Source organism: Protopterus annectens, chromosome 1.part1, assembly GCF_019279795.1.
Source record: "Protopterus annectens isolate FY-2018-M chromosome 1.part1, PAN1.0, whole genome shotgun sequence".
NCBI classification, from domain to species: Eukaryota; Metazoa; Chordata; order Ceratodontiformes; family Protopteridae; genus Protopterus; species Protopterus annectens.
Genome location: NC_056726.1, coordinates 1,969,900,957 through 1,969,916,756, shown reverse-complemented (window position 1 = coordinate 1,969,916,756; position 15,800 = coordinate 1,969,900,957). Strand labels below are relative to the sequence as shown.

General features: G+C 40.7%; 1 non-coding gene across 1 annotated transcript; it reads right to left on the bottom strand.

Annotated features, from left to right (window-relative positions):
• Window positions 1-15,498: 15,498 nt before the first annotated feature.
• On the bottom strand, window positions 15,499-15,585 carry TRNASTOP-UCA. Its single transcript has one exon. It is a non-coding gene; the product is annotated as a tRNA-Sec (tRNA).
• Between the last annotated feature and the right edge of the window lie 215 nt (window positions 15,586-15,800).

Here is a 15,800-nt window from a genome sequence, read left to right as displayed (position 1 = left end):
CCTCTTATATATATGTGTGTATATATATATATATATATCTATCTATATATATATATATATATATATATATATATATATATATATATATATATATATTCACTTTATAATCTTGAAATACTGAATTTCAGTATCTCGAGACTATAAAGCCGAAAAACCAAAACACTGAAACCTGAAAACCACGAAATTCAAAACAGCGAACGTAAACTCACCATACACCACACAACACATACACCATCCTCCCCACATTACAACAAACAAACAAAACACACACAAACACAACAATATAAATAAATAAACCTACCCTACATATAAGCAGTGGGGCAATCCCCCTTCCGCCCCACACCCCCGCTACTTATATATACTAACTCCAATATCACACCAAACAGAAAAAGACAGTAAACTCACCACTACACACTCTACAGTCTTCTCACACACACACACATCACAAATGTACAAACACCACCACTTTCAACACTTACACACTCATACTCTTACCTACCTACCCTAACCCACACCTAAACCTTCCAAACACACTCACACTCACATACGCTCAAATCCCTACCCAAAACCCATAAAAAATATGAACTTATTTTAATATCCAACTATATCCACATACCAAACATAAATCAGGGACACAGTACATCCCACGTCACATAGCACACCACCAAAACTGCAAATTCGACATGTCCAGATTCGCAGTTATGGGGTTTTGTTATTTCGGAAGTTCGGATTTATAGTCTTGAGATACTGAAATTCGATATTTCAGTATTTCGAGATTATAAAGTGAATATATATATATATATATATATATATATATATATATATATATATATATGTGTGTGTATATATTACACATTGCTTATTTCTTAACTGGCTAAGCCCATTAGAGACAAATGCCCCTTCTGAAAGGCAACTTGGAAGCAATGTTTAGGCAAGTAGATTGCTTAGAGTCACACTCTAAGTAAACGGAGATAGAAGAAATTAAACCCTCACCCCTGACTACAGGAAATAGCTTATTATAACTAGAAAACTTAGGCTAATGAACATTCCTTGTCATTTACATTTTCTGTATTCTAATTTATTTAAGTTCCCCTTCTGATGTATTCTGGCTCATAATTTATCATGTAGAGCAAACATTTCTTAAAGTTCCTATACTGTACTGAATGCCTATATAAAGTATTATGTTAAGTCTAATGGCATACGCTAGTATATGGGGATATAACTTTCTAGATGTCTTCTACATATATCACATATTCTGAATTACAGGTAAAAAGAAAGAAAATTAAGTACAATCCATACGTCACAAAACTAAAATAACTGGGGTTATCAGCATATACCTAAAACTACTATATGATTCACATCTGTTAGTGCTCATATTAGTAAACCTTTTATCTACAACTACTTCTTGTTCAAACATATTTCTAAATTCTCTATCCCTCTTATTAATAAAATATATTTTCATCCAGCTCATTATAAATGAATGGGTCTGTAGTGAAAACAAACCAGTTGCTAATCATAGCTAATAACTAGCACTTAAACTCTGGGAATCCATCCCATCAAATATCAAAGACATTAGTACTTAGCCTGAGTTAAAACATCTAACTCTATCTACAGGCTGCAAATGGTTTTTCAACATCCTCCAACCTAAGGTCCTCCCCTTACATAACACTCTACTCAACTTATACACTCCATACATTAATCCCTTTAGGCTGTTTGGCAGAGTCACATTTTACTCACCAACCCCCACATTTCTTCTACCACCCATACCCTCCTTTACATAGACTTAATGACACCTCCGTCCTCTCCATTGCCTATTCTGTAAATAGTGCATGCACCAACGTTATCACTTGATGTCATAAGAAGTGAAACTCTGTATGTGTTTAGTATCCTGTGTTGACCTTACTAACCAGTTTCTAAACTGCTCAGTTTAATGCATCTATATGTACAGAAACTATAAAACAGCTCTTTATAGAGACAAATACTACCTACCAGAGCAGACTAGAAAAAACTCATTCCTACTGTCCTATATACAGCCCCCTTATTCATCAATTTACGATCCAATCAACTTTGTTTACTTGACCAGTGCTACAGTAAAATTGCAAAATTTGTTGCCAACCATCATTATGTATACATCACTGCCTCACACTAAGCTTAAGCCATCAGTTAACCTGCTCAGAGCACATAAACTCATATATGACCCAGCCAAATGCCAGACTCTGAGTAATATTCTCCGACTCTGTAGTCACAAAGAGCAATATTCTCCAACTCTGTAGTCACAAAATATAACTCTGTCCTCAACAAGATGTTAACTATAACCAAATCAAACAATATTTCTGGATTCTCCCTATACTCTTCCTCTCACTTTAAAACCTGGAGTTCTATATCTCTCTCTTAGAATATTAGAAAATAGTAAGTCTTTCAAACTACTCTTAAAGGATCATATTAAAAATAGTTGTCTACGCTCTCACACCTCTCCTGGGATAACCTGAATGGCACCTCTCTCTCATAGGTTCATAGGTTCATAGGTTGGTACTAGGCTATCGGCCCTAGGGGCCTATACAAGCCTAGCCAAATAATTCCCTGGATATTTCTTCCCACAATATTTACTTCCCTGGACCCCTGTCTAGCGGTGCAACTGACATGATCCCCAGGGTGAATTTCCTATCTCCCATCCAAACGTCAAGGTTCCTTTTGAAGATGGCCAAGGAGATGCTCTGCTTGACATGTATGGGCAGTCTATTCCAGAGTATGGGGAGTCTCTGGGTCAGGAACCTATCCCTCCAGCATGTTTTCTTCATTGTGATGACAAGGTTTAGATCCCTGGACCATGTGGCTCTGAGGGAGTGGAGCATGTCCAACAGCTCAGGGTTTGACATGGCCTTGTATGTTAAGCAGAGATCGCCTTTGAGTAGATGATATGACACAGAGTATAGCTGGAGTTTTTTTAGACTGTCAGCACAGGGCATCTGCTTTAGGCCTGTGATTCTTTTAGTGAGGTATTTCTGCGGCCTTTCCGGCTGTTACAGATGTCTTGTGAGGTACATACCAAACAGGGCGTTGCACTCTATAATGGGTCTAATGAGGGATGAGTACAGTGGGACAATGACCTCCAGTTTTCTGGATGAAAAGCCCTTAGTGATGAGGTGTGTCACATAGAAGGATTTCCTGACTGTTGTGGTGATGTGGTTATCGAAGGTGGGACCACTGTCTACCTGTGTCCCTAAGTCTCTCATCACACTTTCGGTGTTTAGTGTACTGCCACTTATGTGGTAATTCATGGGTATATGGGTTTTCCGAAAGGGGATAACTGCACATTTCTTGGCATTAAGCTTGACCCCATGGCTCTGGCACCAAGCATCTGTTTCTGTAAGGCCCTTTTGTAGAATATCCACATCATTTGGGGATTCAATAATGGCTGCCAGTTTGCAGTCATCTGTGAACTTTGTTAGCCAGAGTCCCTTAGTGTTGGCCTGTACTTCAGAGAAATAGATGCCAAACAAGAGCGCTCCCAGGACTAAACCCTGAGGTACACCATTTGTCACTTGTCTGGAGCTGGATTTGGAGTCGGCTACTTTTACAGTCTGGGTTCTGTCAGTAAGCCAGTTGGCAACCCATCGAGTGACATAGGGATTTATGCCCAGCTTTGTAATTTTATCTATGATTCCAGAGTGGGGGATGGTGTCAAAGGCCTTGGCGAGGTCCAGATAGGCTGTGTGGACCGCCTTACCCTTGTCCACTGCTCTGGAGACTGATTCAAAGAAGTCAATCAGGTTCAGGAGACAAGATTGGTCCTTCACGAACCCAAACTAGGTGGGGTCCAATGTTTGAAGGTTGACAATGTCTTTGTTTATAAGTTCCATGGTAATGCGTTCTATGCCCTTGCAGATCAGGCTTGTCAGACTGATGGGACGATACTTCCCAGGATCCAAGGTGGATCTCCCCTTGTGGAGTGGGATAACTATAACTGTGTGCCACTCAGTGGGCAGGAAGCCTGAGGTGAGGCTATGATTAAACATGACACTTAGGTGAGGTGCCAGTTGATTTTGTAGTTCATGTAGTACACAGCCTAGGATGTCATCTGCTCCCATGGATGCTGTATTCTTAGCTTTGGAGAGTGCAGTTTCTACCTGTGTGGCCGTGATTACCAGAATTTGGCAATATTTTGGTATTGAGATGGGCCCTTTAGGGGGTAAGAGAGGGTGAAGTTTGGCACTAAATTGATCTGCCAGGATATTGGCAATATCCTTGGGAACAGTGTATTTAATACCATTATCTTGTAGCTCAGAGCAGATTTGAGCATTGCCATTTAGATTCTTGACATAACTATAGAATGCCTTGTGGTTGTCTTTGGAATCTTTGGCAATTTTATTTTCGTAACTAGCTTTGGAGGATTTTATGAGGGATCACAGCTTCTTACTGAGACTGGTAAGGGAGTTGTTTGCATCCTGGGATATTCCTCTTTTTGCAACAGTTTCTTCCTTTTGTTGTAAGGTTTGTTTATGGCAGGGGACCACCAGATTGGCTTCCTTTTTTTGGAGGAGAGAGTCTTGGTTCTATTTGGGATGTCATGATTCATGCACAAGTGGATGTGCTCATACGGTGCCTTAGTGTAGGATTCAGCAGTTGAACTTTCAGTTCCCGTCTGCATGAGTGTCATGAAGTTTGTCACTTTTGAATTGAGTAGCCTGAAGTTGGCTTTGGAGACGTTTTTTACGGAGGTTTTCTTACTGGGGGTTGAGGGAGTGATGTGGATGTCAAGGGTGATTAGCTTATGGTCAGACTTGACCAATGAGCGGGGGTGACTATAGGTGTGGAGGATCCATTTCTCATGTTGGTAATGACCAGGTCTAGGATATTGGAGCCCCTGGTTCGACTATGGATTAGTTGATCCAGGGCATTGGAATTTATGAATTCCAAGAACCATTGAGCAAAGGTGTTGGTACCCGAGTAGTTTTCCCAGTTAATGGCAGGGTAGTTGAAATCATCCAGTATTAGGGTGTTTGGTTGTATCTTAATATCTTCCAGTATGTTTAGAAAGGTGTAGTGAGAATCTTGGGGCATGGTGGGGGATCTGTAGCAAGCTACAATATGGACTGTAGTCTTACCTAGTGTTAGTTGCACCTGGAGAATTTCAGACACATTGTGTTGGGACACTAGCCTGGTGCTGTGAATATTCTTGGTGAATATGGACACTCCTCCACCTTTAGTGTTTCAGTCTTGGTTTGGTGGCCAAAAAGTGTGGTAAGAGTTTTAGCCTGGTATTGCAGGGGTACTCTCTGGAGTCTTGAACCAGGCCTCAGTTACTGCACAGATATCAATGTTCTCCATTTTTAGGAGTGCCTCGAGAGAGTGCATTTTGAGATTTAGACTTCTAGCATTGAGTAGCATTACCTTCAGATTTTGCATGCTTGTATTTGTTACAGTGGTGGTTTTGTCCTTTGAACATTGCCTAAAAAAAGGCACTATAGGGGTAGCAAGAGCTTTAGCCAGTAACCTCAATCCCAGGGGTGACAGGTGCAGACCATCTCTGGCAAAGCATCATGGTTTGTCGATCATGTCGTCCCAGGCAGACAGATACTGGATCCCCTTTGAAAATGCCAGAAGATTAGCCAAATGTTGAAGTCAGTCATTTTGTCCTTATACTGTGGTATCATTCTGGGCGAAGGCAGGATGCTACTCAGGGCTAGGGTCATACCTGCCTGGGCCACAAGATCTGAGAGACCTTCCATGTCTCTTTTCATGTAGTCCAGGGAGGTACGTCTCAAATCATTCACTCCAGCATGGACAATGACAGAGTCATATTTGTAATTGTTGTGGAGTGACTTGAGTGCATGCGTTATGTGGCTGATGCTGGCACCCGACAGGCAGTTGACTGTAATTTTCTCCTTGCTCAGCCTGGTGGGACATCCGTGTGCCTGACTATAGAGTCACCTATGACTAAAGTGTTGGGTACGTTGTCTTGCCTAAGGGGCTGTTGTTGGGTGGTACACTGGTGTTGTGAGCTTTGTGTCACTTTGGTTGTGACTGGTGTTTGTTTGCATTTCAGCTTCGGTGGTCCTTGTTGCTTGGGCAGGTTAATGTTAAGGGGCTGCGCATATGTGGGTTTAGTGTTGCTATGTGTGGGTGTTGGTGTGGGTTTTGAAGGATTATGTGTTGCTTGAGGTGTAGTGCAAATGTTAACCTTCTCCTCTTGACTGCCTAGCACAATTTTGGCTGGAGAGAGCTTTGCTTCCAGTTTGGCTATGTAAGTGCATCTCTCACAGGTTGTAGTGTTGGGTGGTAGGAGGAAAGGGTTGTCTGTGTACATGAGGCACTTGCTGCATTGCCCCAGTATGCCCTGATTCACCAGGTGGACAGAAGAAATGACTTGAGGCTGACCCTTGGACATGCCTGTTTAGGTGCTTTTTTGTAAAGTACAAGAGCTGTTTTCCCTTACCTTTGCAAGGTACTTTGCAATTATAGGCTGTTTAGTGCCTACGATTAATTTCTCATTATTAACAAGGAGAGCTGAGGAACAGTATGCTAAGAGTGTTTTGGAGGTGAAATGAGTGCCGGATAGAGTGATGTTTATGAAGCTGGAAATTGATGGTGTAATGATGAATGTTGTTAGTGCATATGCTCCACAAGTTGGGTGTGCGATGGATGAGAAAGAAAATTTTTGGAGTGAGTTAGATGAAATGGTGATGACTGTACCCAAGGGAGAGAGACTGGTGATTGGAGCAGATTTCAATAGGCATGTTGGTTAAGGGAACAGAGGGGATGAGGAAGTGATGGGTAGGTATGGTGTTAAGCAAAGGAATGCAGAAGGTCAGATGGTAGTGGATTTTGCGAAAAGGATGGACATGGCTGTGATGAATACGTATTTTAACAAGAGGGAGGAGCATAGGGTGATATACAAGAGTGGAGGAAGATGCACACAGGTGGATTATATCTTATGTAGAAGGGCCAATCTGCAGGAGATTGGAGACTGTAAAGTGGTGGCAGGGGAAAGTTTAGTTAGGCAGCATAGGATGGTGGTTTGTAGGGTGACATTGGTGATCAAGAAGAGGAGGATGAGTGTGAGGGCAGCACCAAGGATCAAATGGTGGAAATTGAAAAAGGGTAATTGTGAGGTGATGTACAGGGAAGAGTTAAAACAGGCACTGGGTGGCAGTGAAGAGTTACCAAATAGCTGGGTAACTACAGCAGAGCTAGTAAGAGAGATGGCTAGAAAAGTGCTTGGTGTGACATCTGGAAAGAGGAAGGAGGACAAGGAGACCTGGTGGTGAAATGAAGAAGTACAGGAGAGTATACAAAGAAAGAGGATGGCGAAGAAGAAGTGGGATTGTCAAAGAGATGAAGAAATTAGACAAGAGTATAAGGAGATGAGGTGCATGGCAAAAAGAGAGGTGGTGAAGGCTAAGGATAAGGCGTATGAAGAGTCGTATAAAAGGTTGGGCACTAAGAAGGGAGAAAAGGACCTGCATTGATTGGCTAGACAGAGGGACCGAGCTAGTAAAGATGTGCAGCAGGTAAAGGTGATAAAGGATAATGAGGGAAATGTACTCACAAGCAAGGAGAGTGTGTTGAGCAGATGGAAAGAGTACTTTGAGGGGTTGATGAATGAAGAGAATGAGAGGGAGAGAAGGTTGGATGATGTGTGGATAGTGAATCATGAAGTGTAGTGGATTAGCAAGGAGGAAGTAAGGATAGCTATGAAGAGGATGAAGAATGGAAAGGCTGTTGGTCCCAATGACATACCTGTGGAAGCATGGAGGTATTTAGGTGAAATGGCAGTGGAGTTTTTAAATAGATTGTTTAATGAAATCTCGGAAAGTGAGAGGATGCCTGAGGAATGGAGAAAAAGTGTTTTGGTACCAATTTTTAAGAATAAGGGTGATGTGCAGAGCTGTAGTAACTAAAGAGGGATTAAACTGATCAGTCACATCATCAAGTCATGGGAAAGAGTAGTGGAAGCTAGGTTAAGAAGGGAGGTGATGATTTAGTGATCAGCAGTATGGTTTCATGCCAGGAAAGAGCACTACTGATGCGATGTTTGCTCTGAGAGTGTTGATGGAGAAGTACAGAGAAGGTCAGAAGGAGTTGCATTGTGTCTTTGTGGATTTAGAGAAAGCATATGACAGGGTGCATGGAGAGGAGTTGTGGTATTTTATGAGGAAGTCGGGAGTGTCAGAGAAGTATGTAAGAGTGGTACAGGATATGTACGAGGGTAGTGTGACAGCGGTGAGGTCGGCGGTGGGAGTGACAGATGCGTTTAAGGTGGAGGTGGGATTACATCAAGGATCAGCTCTGAGCCCTTTCTTATTTGCAATGGTGATGGACAGGTTGACAGACGAGATCAGACAGGAGTCCCCGTGGACTATGATGTTTGCAGATGACATTGTGATCTGTAGTGAGAGTAGAGAACAGGTGGAGGAGACCCTGGAGAGGTGGAGATATGCTCTAGAGAGGAGAGGAATGAAGGTCAGCAGGACTAAGACAGAATATATGTGTGTGAATGAGAGGGAGGACAGAGGAATGGTAAGGATGCAGGTAGTAGAGGTGGTGAAAGTGAATGAGTTTAAGTACTTGGGATCAACAGTTCAGAGTTATGGTGAGTGTGGAAGAGAGGTGAAGAAGAAAGGACAGGCAGGATGGAGTGGGTGGAGAAGAGTGTCAGGAGTGATTTGTGACAGACGAGTACCAGTAAGAGTGAAAGGGAAGGTCTACAAGAGGGTAGTGAGACCAGCTATGTTATATGGGTTGGAGACAGTGGCATTGACAAAAAGGCAGGAGTCAGAGCTTGACGTGGTAGAGTTGAAGATGTTAAGATTTGCACTGGGTGTGACGAGGATGGACAGGATTAGGAATAAGTATATTAGAGGATCAGCCCAGGTTGGAAGGTTTGGAGACAAAGCCAGAGAGGCAAGATTACGTTGGTTTGGACATGTGATGAGGAGGGATGCAGAGTATATTGGGAAAAAGATGCTAAGGATGATGCTGCCAGATAACAGGAAAAGAGGAAGGCCTAAGATAAGGTTTATGGATGTGGTGAGAGAGGACATGCAGGTGGCTGGTGTGACAGAGCAAGATGCAGAGGACAGGAAGACATGGAAACAGTTGATCTGCTGTGGCGACCCCTAACGGGAGCAGCCGAAAGAAGAAGAAGAAGAAGAACAAGGAGAGTTGAGTGCGTGTATCAGTTTAAGGCTTCCTAGTGCTTTCCAGCAGGCTTTAGAGCAAGTGCTAGTCACATGGGTTCAGATTTTAGTGCTACTACTGAGAAACCAGCCAGTTCTAAGGGAAAATTTGAAGAGCAGACTTTCTGGCACCTGGAATAGTTTAACCTTAGCCCTGCGGTGTGCATGAACTAAAACAATTCAGATGCAATGCAACCTAGAGCACTTGAGTTGTAACAATACTAGTTTTAATAAATGCACTAAAATATACTCCATATTTCCAAAATGTTTGAGAAGCACAGTCAGAACACAAATTCAGGCAAACTTTTTTTTTTTTTTTGTAAGAAAGGGAGAAAGGAGGAACAGAAGGAAGCCTCTTTTCTTGTGCCTCTACTCTCTCTCTCTAAATATAGACTTTAATCATTAAATGGCTCTCATACACTTCCTGGAATAACCACAGTCTACACTGGATCTGCAGTCCCCTCCCACAGGAAACAGTCCTGATGGGTGACTTCAACAGTGACTGGCTCAATTGCTCCTACCAGCATCCGGCATCCCTTGTTAACCTGCATGGGCTCACCCAACTAATCACATCTCCGAGGAATGACAAATCTTCCAAACAACAGTCTATCCTCAACTAGATTTTGGTTAACAACCCCACGCTATCATCTCAATCAGACTGTCTCCCTGATGGCCTGAGAGACCATCACCCAACCTTTCTTCTAAGAACCCACACTCACCAAACCAACCAAACTACCTACCACTTAATCAGAAATAAAAAATCTTCAACCCAAACATGTTCATCTCTGCTCTAAAAAGCTGAAAGTGGGAACCTCTCATACCACTATCCCTAGAAGACACAGTTAACACCTTCAACTCCAATTTCTTAGATATACTTAGATAAACTTTGACGCATCGCCTAGAACTATTAGAGTAAAAGTTAACTATGCAGCCTGGCTAAGTAAAGAATGCAGATCCTTACTCAAGCTAGAGATAAGGGTTGGGAACAGCTTCACAAAAATATAAACCCAAATCGCAAGACAAACATTTCTTAATATTGCAAAGCAAAGCTAAGAAACTAGTAAAAATAGACAAAATCAACTACTACCACAATATCCAGAATAAACACCACAATAACCCTCAAACGTTCTGGGCTGAGGTTAATAATATACTTCTGCCAGCTAAATCAGCTATTCCCACTCCAACATCAACCAGCAACTCTGATATTATACCAGCCCAATTCAATAAATACCTTACAGAAACTATACAAGCCCTTGCAAATTCTCAGAGCATGTCAAACAACTCTGTCCCTTTCACACTCCAGCACAGCACCATCTCCCAAAATAGCACCAGCCACATTACATTACACCCAGTGTATGTTGATACCATAAAAAAACTACTTAAAAAACTTAAACTAACCACCCTAACCACAGACAGCCTCCCAGCAGACTCTGCAAATTGCAGCAGAAGCAATAGCACACCCAGTAGCCAAACTCATAAGCAGATCAATATCAGACAGCCTTGTACCTGTTATTTGGAAAATCTCCCACATTCTACCTTTACACAAGGGAGTCAGTTCCACTGAACTTACTAATTACTGTCCATTTGCCATCTGGTCACCCTTATCTAAAATCCTAGAGAGAGTTGTACATACCCAGTTCATGGACTACCTTCACACACATAAACTATTATCAAACACTAATATGTTTTTGTCCCCTCTGACAGCACCACCACAGCCACAAAGCCTATTACTAACACAGTGAACCACTACAGAAATAACAGACAATTTGTATCTGCCATATTTTTGGGCTTTTCCGAAGTCTTTGATATGATAAATCACAATAAACTCATCAATGTTCTCTTCACCCTAAACCTTAGTAGCTCCACTATCACATGGTTCCAAAGCTACCTATCAGCATGACAGCAGGCCATCCAAGGGCAACACAACCTTCCCCATATTCTCCAAGTTGTCGTAGGGTTTCCCCAAGACTCCAAACTTGGGTTCTACTATTCTTTCTCTTCACCCACCAGCTCCACACTTCACACCTCAGTGGTACAATATGCAGGCAACTCTAATCTAATATGTGCAGCCTCCTCCCTACAAGACCTCCACACCATAACCCAAGATTCCTTTCTATCTGTGGAAACATAGCTCACTAAGTCCCAACTCATTCTAAATCACAAAAAACAAAGCTCCTTCTCTTCTACCCAAACAGATCCCCCATCATCTTCCCTGTCTTTCAATATCTTATCCGAAAATAAAACTATTATCACCCCAATAGCTCACACTACACTGACAAGCGTAGAAATTCACAATAACTTGAAATTTGATATTCACATAGCTCAAAGCATTAAGAAGGTCCACAAGCAACTAGGACTTTTTTACTGAAACAAGTTCTAACAAGAAACACGAAAGCTACTATCGCTCACACACGCCTCTTGTCAACTCTCTTATACATCTCCCCAATTCTAACCAGCCTTTGAAAAACTGATTTAACCAAACTAGACTCTTGTTACAATAAAATTGCCAAATTTGCCACTGATGCCACATACAGGACACATCACTGTACATCTCTTAAACAGCTAAAATGGCTAAAACTTCCTCAACTGCTACACTTTAATCAATTAACCTTTGCCCCAAAAAATACTGCATCAGCCATTTAAAAGCCCTGCTCTCCAAAATCTTATACCACCATAGAGCAATTCTAGATCCCTCCATTGCAGTAACAAACTCCTTCTAGATATCACTAAAGCTAACAACTCAGCTGGGGAATCATTCTTCTCAAACCTCATCCCTAAAATAAAAGAATAAACTGACAACCCCAATAACTTCTAAACTACAATTTAAAAAGCTCCTAAAATTACACATCATAGACACTTAGCTCTGTTCTTGCAACTGTCCTGGACAGGCCTTACCTCAGTCTCTTTAACTAAATATTGCTCGTGGAGTGTTTTCTTACACTAATATTTGACCTCAACTGTATGGAAACTAGTTCTCTTTCTCATTTAAATTGTATATATTCATGTATGATGTGCAATGTAAATGTTTACTTCTAAAGAATTGTAATGTCCATCATTATGTAACTGTTGTTTATGAATACTTCTGTAGTTCCTCCCATGTTTGTCAGCTTCTGCAATGTTTGTATTTCTCATAACTGTAGCTGACAAAGGACCTGTGTCAAGTCAGACTATCCCAGTAAACAAATGCAAAATAAATAAAATAAATAAATATTTATATGTCTATGTATATAGATAGATTTAGATATACACATGCACATATACACTCTGTTAGTAATTTTGTATACAAGAGAAAATAATATTCAGTGTGGCTCAACACACAATAGCCTACTATGTAGCCCTTGTGGCCCTTCATTAGAAAACAATAATCCTAATATAAGCATCAGGTGACAGAATGAAAGAGTAGAGATAAGATCTAAGCAATTTATAGCTTTGGGTAGACATTCGTTATTCGTCTAGCAGCAATACAAGGTTAAAGAACCTAGTACAGCAGATATGCATTGCCATTATTAAGTAGTAGAAAATGTGTGATGTCATCAATGTAATAAAGTCAGTATAACAAAGGAAAGGGAAACAGAATGCAAAGAAGTCAGAGAAAGTCCAGTATTAATTATTCAAACTATCACTAGGGAACAAGTCTTCAATGCCATCTCCAAAGGACAAAAACACTGCATCAGCATTAGCTGACAACAATAATATCACAGAATGTCTCCTTAATCATATGAAACATAACTTATCAGGACTACTAAAATTGTTATTTAACCACAGCCTCCAGACAGGCTTCATGCCAAGTAAATGGAGGACTGCAACTGTCATCCCTCTAAAAAAGGGTGGGCCATCTACAGACCAGAGTAACTACAGACCCATAAGTCTGACTAGCTTCAGATGCAAAGCCATGGGAAGAGTTGTCATGGGAATGATAAACAATGACATATGAAACCTTCAACCAATGGACACAACCCACTTTGGTTACATCAAAGGCAAATCGGTGCTGAGACTGCACCTTCTTTGCCTTTTTGGCATCTACTTCTCTGAAGTCAAAGTCAACATCAAGGGCCTCTGGCTGACTAAGTTTACAGAAGATTGCATACTAGGCACAGTCAAAGAATCTTCCAGAGATACAAATACCCTTCAAGAAAGTGTGACACAGACCAATAACTGGTGCAAAAGCCACAGTCTAAAATTCAATGCCAAGAAATGCATAATAGTATCTTTAGGGAAGATGGCTACCCTTGGAAATACAGTATTGCTAATACACCCATGAGTAGACCCAGTGGCCAGGGATTTAGGACTATATATAGACAGTAACCTTGACTTTGACCATCATGTGTCTATAAGGAAATCATTCTGTGTTACATAACTTATATCCAAGGGTACGTCATCTCAGTCCAAGGATGTCATTGTCTACTGTAACTGGCCCCATCAGAACAACCACTGAGTACAACACCCACCTCAGTATGTACCTAAGCAGGCATATGCAACAACTGGAGCACCCACAGACATTCTTCACAAAAAGTATACAAGGCATAAACATGTCCTACATAAACTGTCTCAAAGCCCTATCCCTGTACTCAGTCTCCTACAGACTGCTGAGAAGTAATCTAAGCATCCACCAGTCCCACTCTGACCGACCTGCTGCTCAGCTGCAAAACAAACAGCATTAGAATTATCTGATCTAGGGATCTAAATCTCATCTGCAACATAAATAGGATATTTTGGAAGGACAGGAATGTGTCTCAGAGACTATTCCTTGTCTGGAGCACGCTTCCTATCCATGTGAATCAGAGTTCTTCCCTAACTTAATTCAAGCATATCTTAGACAAGAGGATAGAGAATTGGAAATTAACTCCTGGTCTGGCACTACATTTCTGTTAAGCAGAAGCACCATGTAAATGCTTTACCACACATAACCAAGCCTACATATATTACTTGAAATACCCGTAGGGTATCAAAACTTGTTAGATACAATTTGGAAGCATGGCTAGGCTTAATAAGGCCCACTCAGGTCAGTAGCCTAGTCCGACCATTTGAACCTGTTAACCAAAAGGGTGAGATATTGTCACAAATTTCTACTTTGTACTCAAATATATACTGTTGTTATTCTGTCCAGCATTCAAGTGCATATTTTTCAAAATTGTTGTTCAAGTCCAGAAAAATATATACTTAATATTCAGATTCTGTATCACCTATAATCATACTAAAGGTATACTTAAAGTAAGCATTTATTTTTTAAGCATGATTGATACATTTCCATGCTGTAGATATTGGTTTATACGGTTCCAGATATCCTGTGCATACTTATCAGCTAACTCCACCTCTGCAAAACATCCCCAGTTTTGGCTAATATTTTGCCCTATTCCTTATAATAACATTTTTGATTTTCTGGTAAATCACTGAGGATTACAAGTCAATAATGCTAAAAGTTACAGTTTCATACTTCTTATTTTTTGGAAAATGCATCTTGATGTAAAACTTGTTCTACTAAAATTCTGAGTGAGTAAGAATAATATTTGAAATGTTTTCCTGATTTTTGGCCTTTGTCCCAAATTATGTTTGGTTTTCCTCCCTGATTCTAGAGCAAAAAAGTAGAGAGCTACAATTCCGTATTCTGTTGGCCATAGTGATTCTGAGACACTCCCAGAAAAATACGACTTAGCTGAGTACATTGAGTATAAAAGGATATATTCCTAGGTGAAAGCAGAGAGGTAAAAAGTAGACAAAAGAGCAAAGGCCTATCGGTATTAGAATAAGAAAGGAAAAAATTTATAACTTCCTAATGGATAGGTAGCTATCTAACTACTCTGTTACTTGGGCTATCCTCATGAGTGCATCCACATCTTTTGGCAATATGCGAGGTACACCTCAAGTCATATCACACTTACAGTTCTACGGTGTGTGAGGCATCACATTTCTTTACACTGTATCTAATGAATGTGTCTTCACACTTCTAGTGGTGGCAGGCAAGGACTTTCAAGGTTTTGGAAAGTAAACTGAGAATCTGCAATCTCTAGATCTGTTTTATGTCCTAAGCTAAGCAGTAGAACTGTAACAGATGATCTTAGGCGCACAGGTTGAGATGTCAGTAGAAATATATTGACTGAAGATACAGGACATGATGTAGCATATATTAACTTCCATGAAATAGTAAGGTGGGAGCATTTGCTTAGAACTGAATAGTTAATAAAGGTATACATTTATAACGGATCCTATAAATGTAAAAGGAATGTCATAGCCAAAGCCTCAGATTTTAAAATCAACAGTACACTGCATAGTAAGCAGTTTTCATTTTCTATTTTCCTAAATAAGGGCTTTGAAACTAACACGCCTGAAAGGTGGAATTGAACCACTCTGTTGCTAGACAGCTACAGGTTTGAAGCCTGCACTACAGACAACTGAAGCTCACTCAGGCAAATGAAAATGCCTTGGCCACACCAATTTAAACCTGCAAAGGCAGCTTTTATTTAAGTTTGTGGGAGAAAATGTACTTCATTTAAAACTTCAGCTGCGCTTAAATGAATTAGACAAACACAAAGAGGTAAAATTTCTACTGATAAGCCAAGACAAATGCATGCTATTTTATGTTTCCACTTTCCTAAATACTTCCCATGCTACTTGTTATGTTAA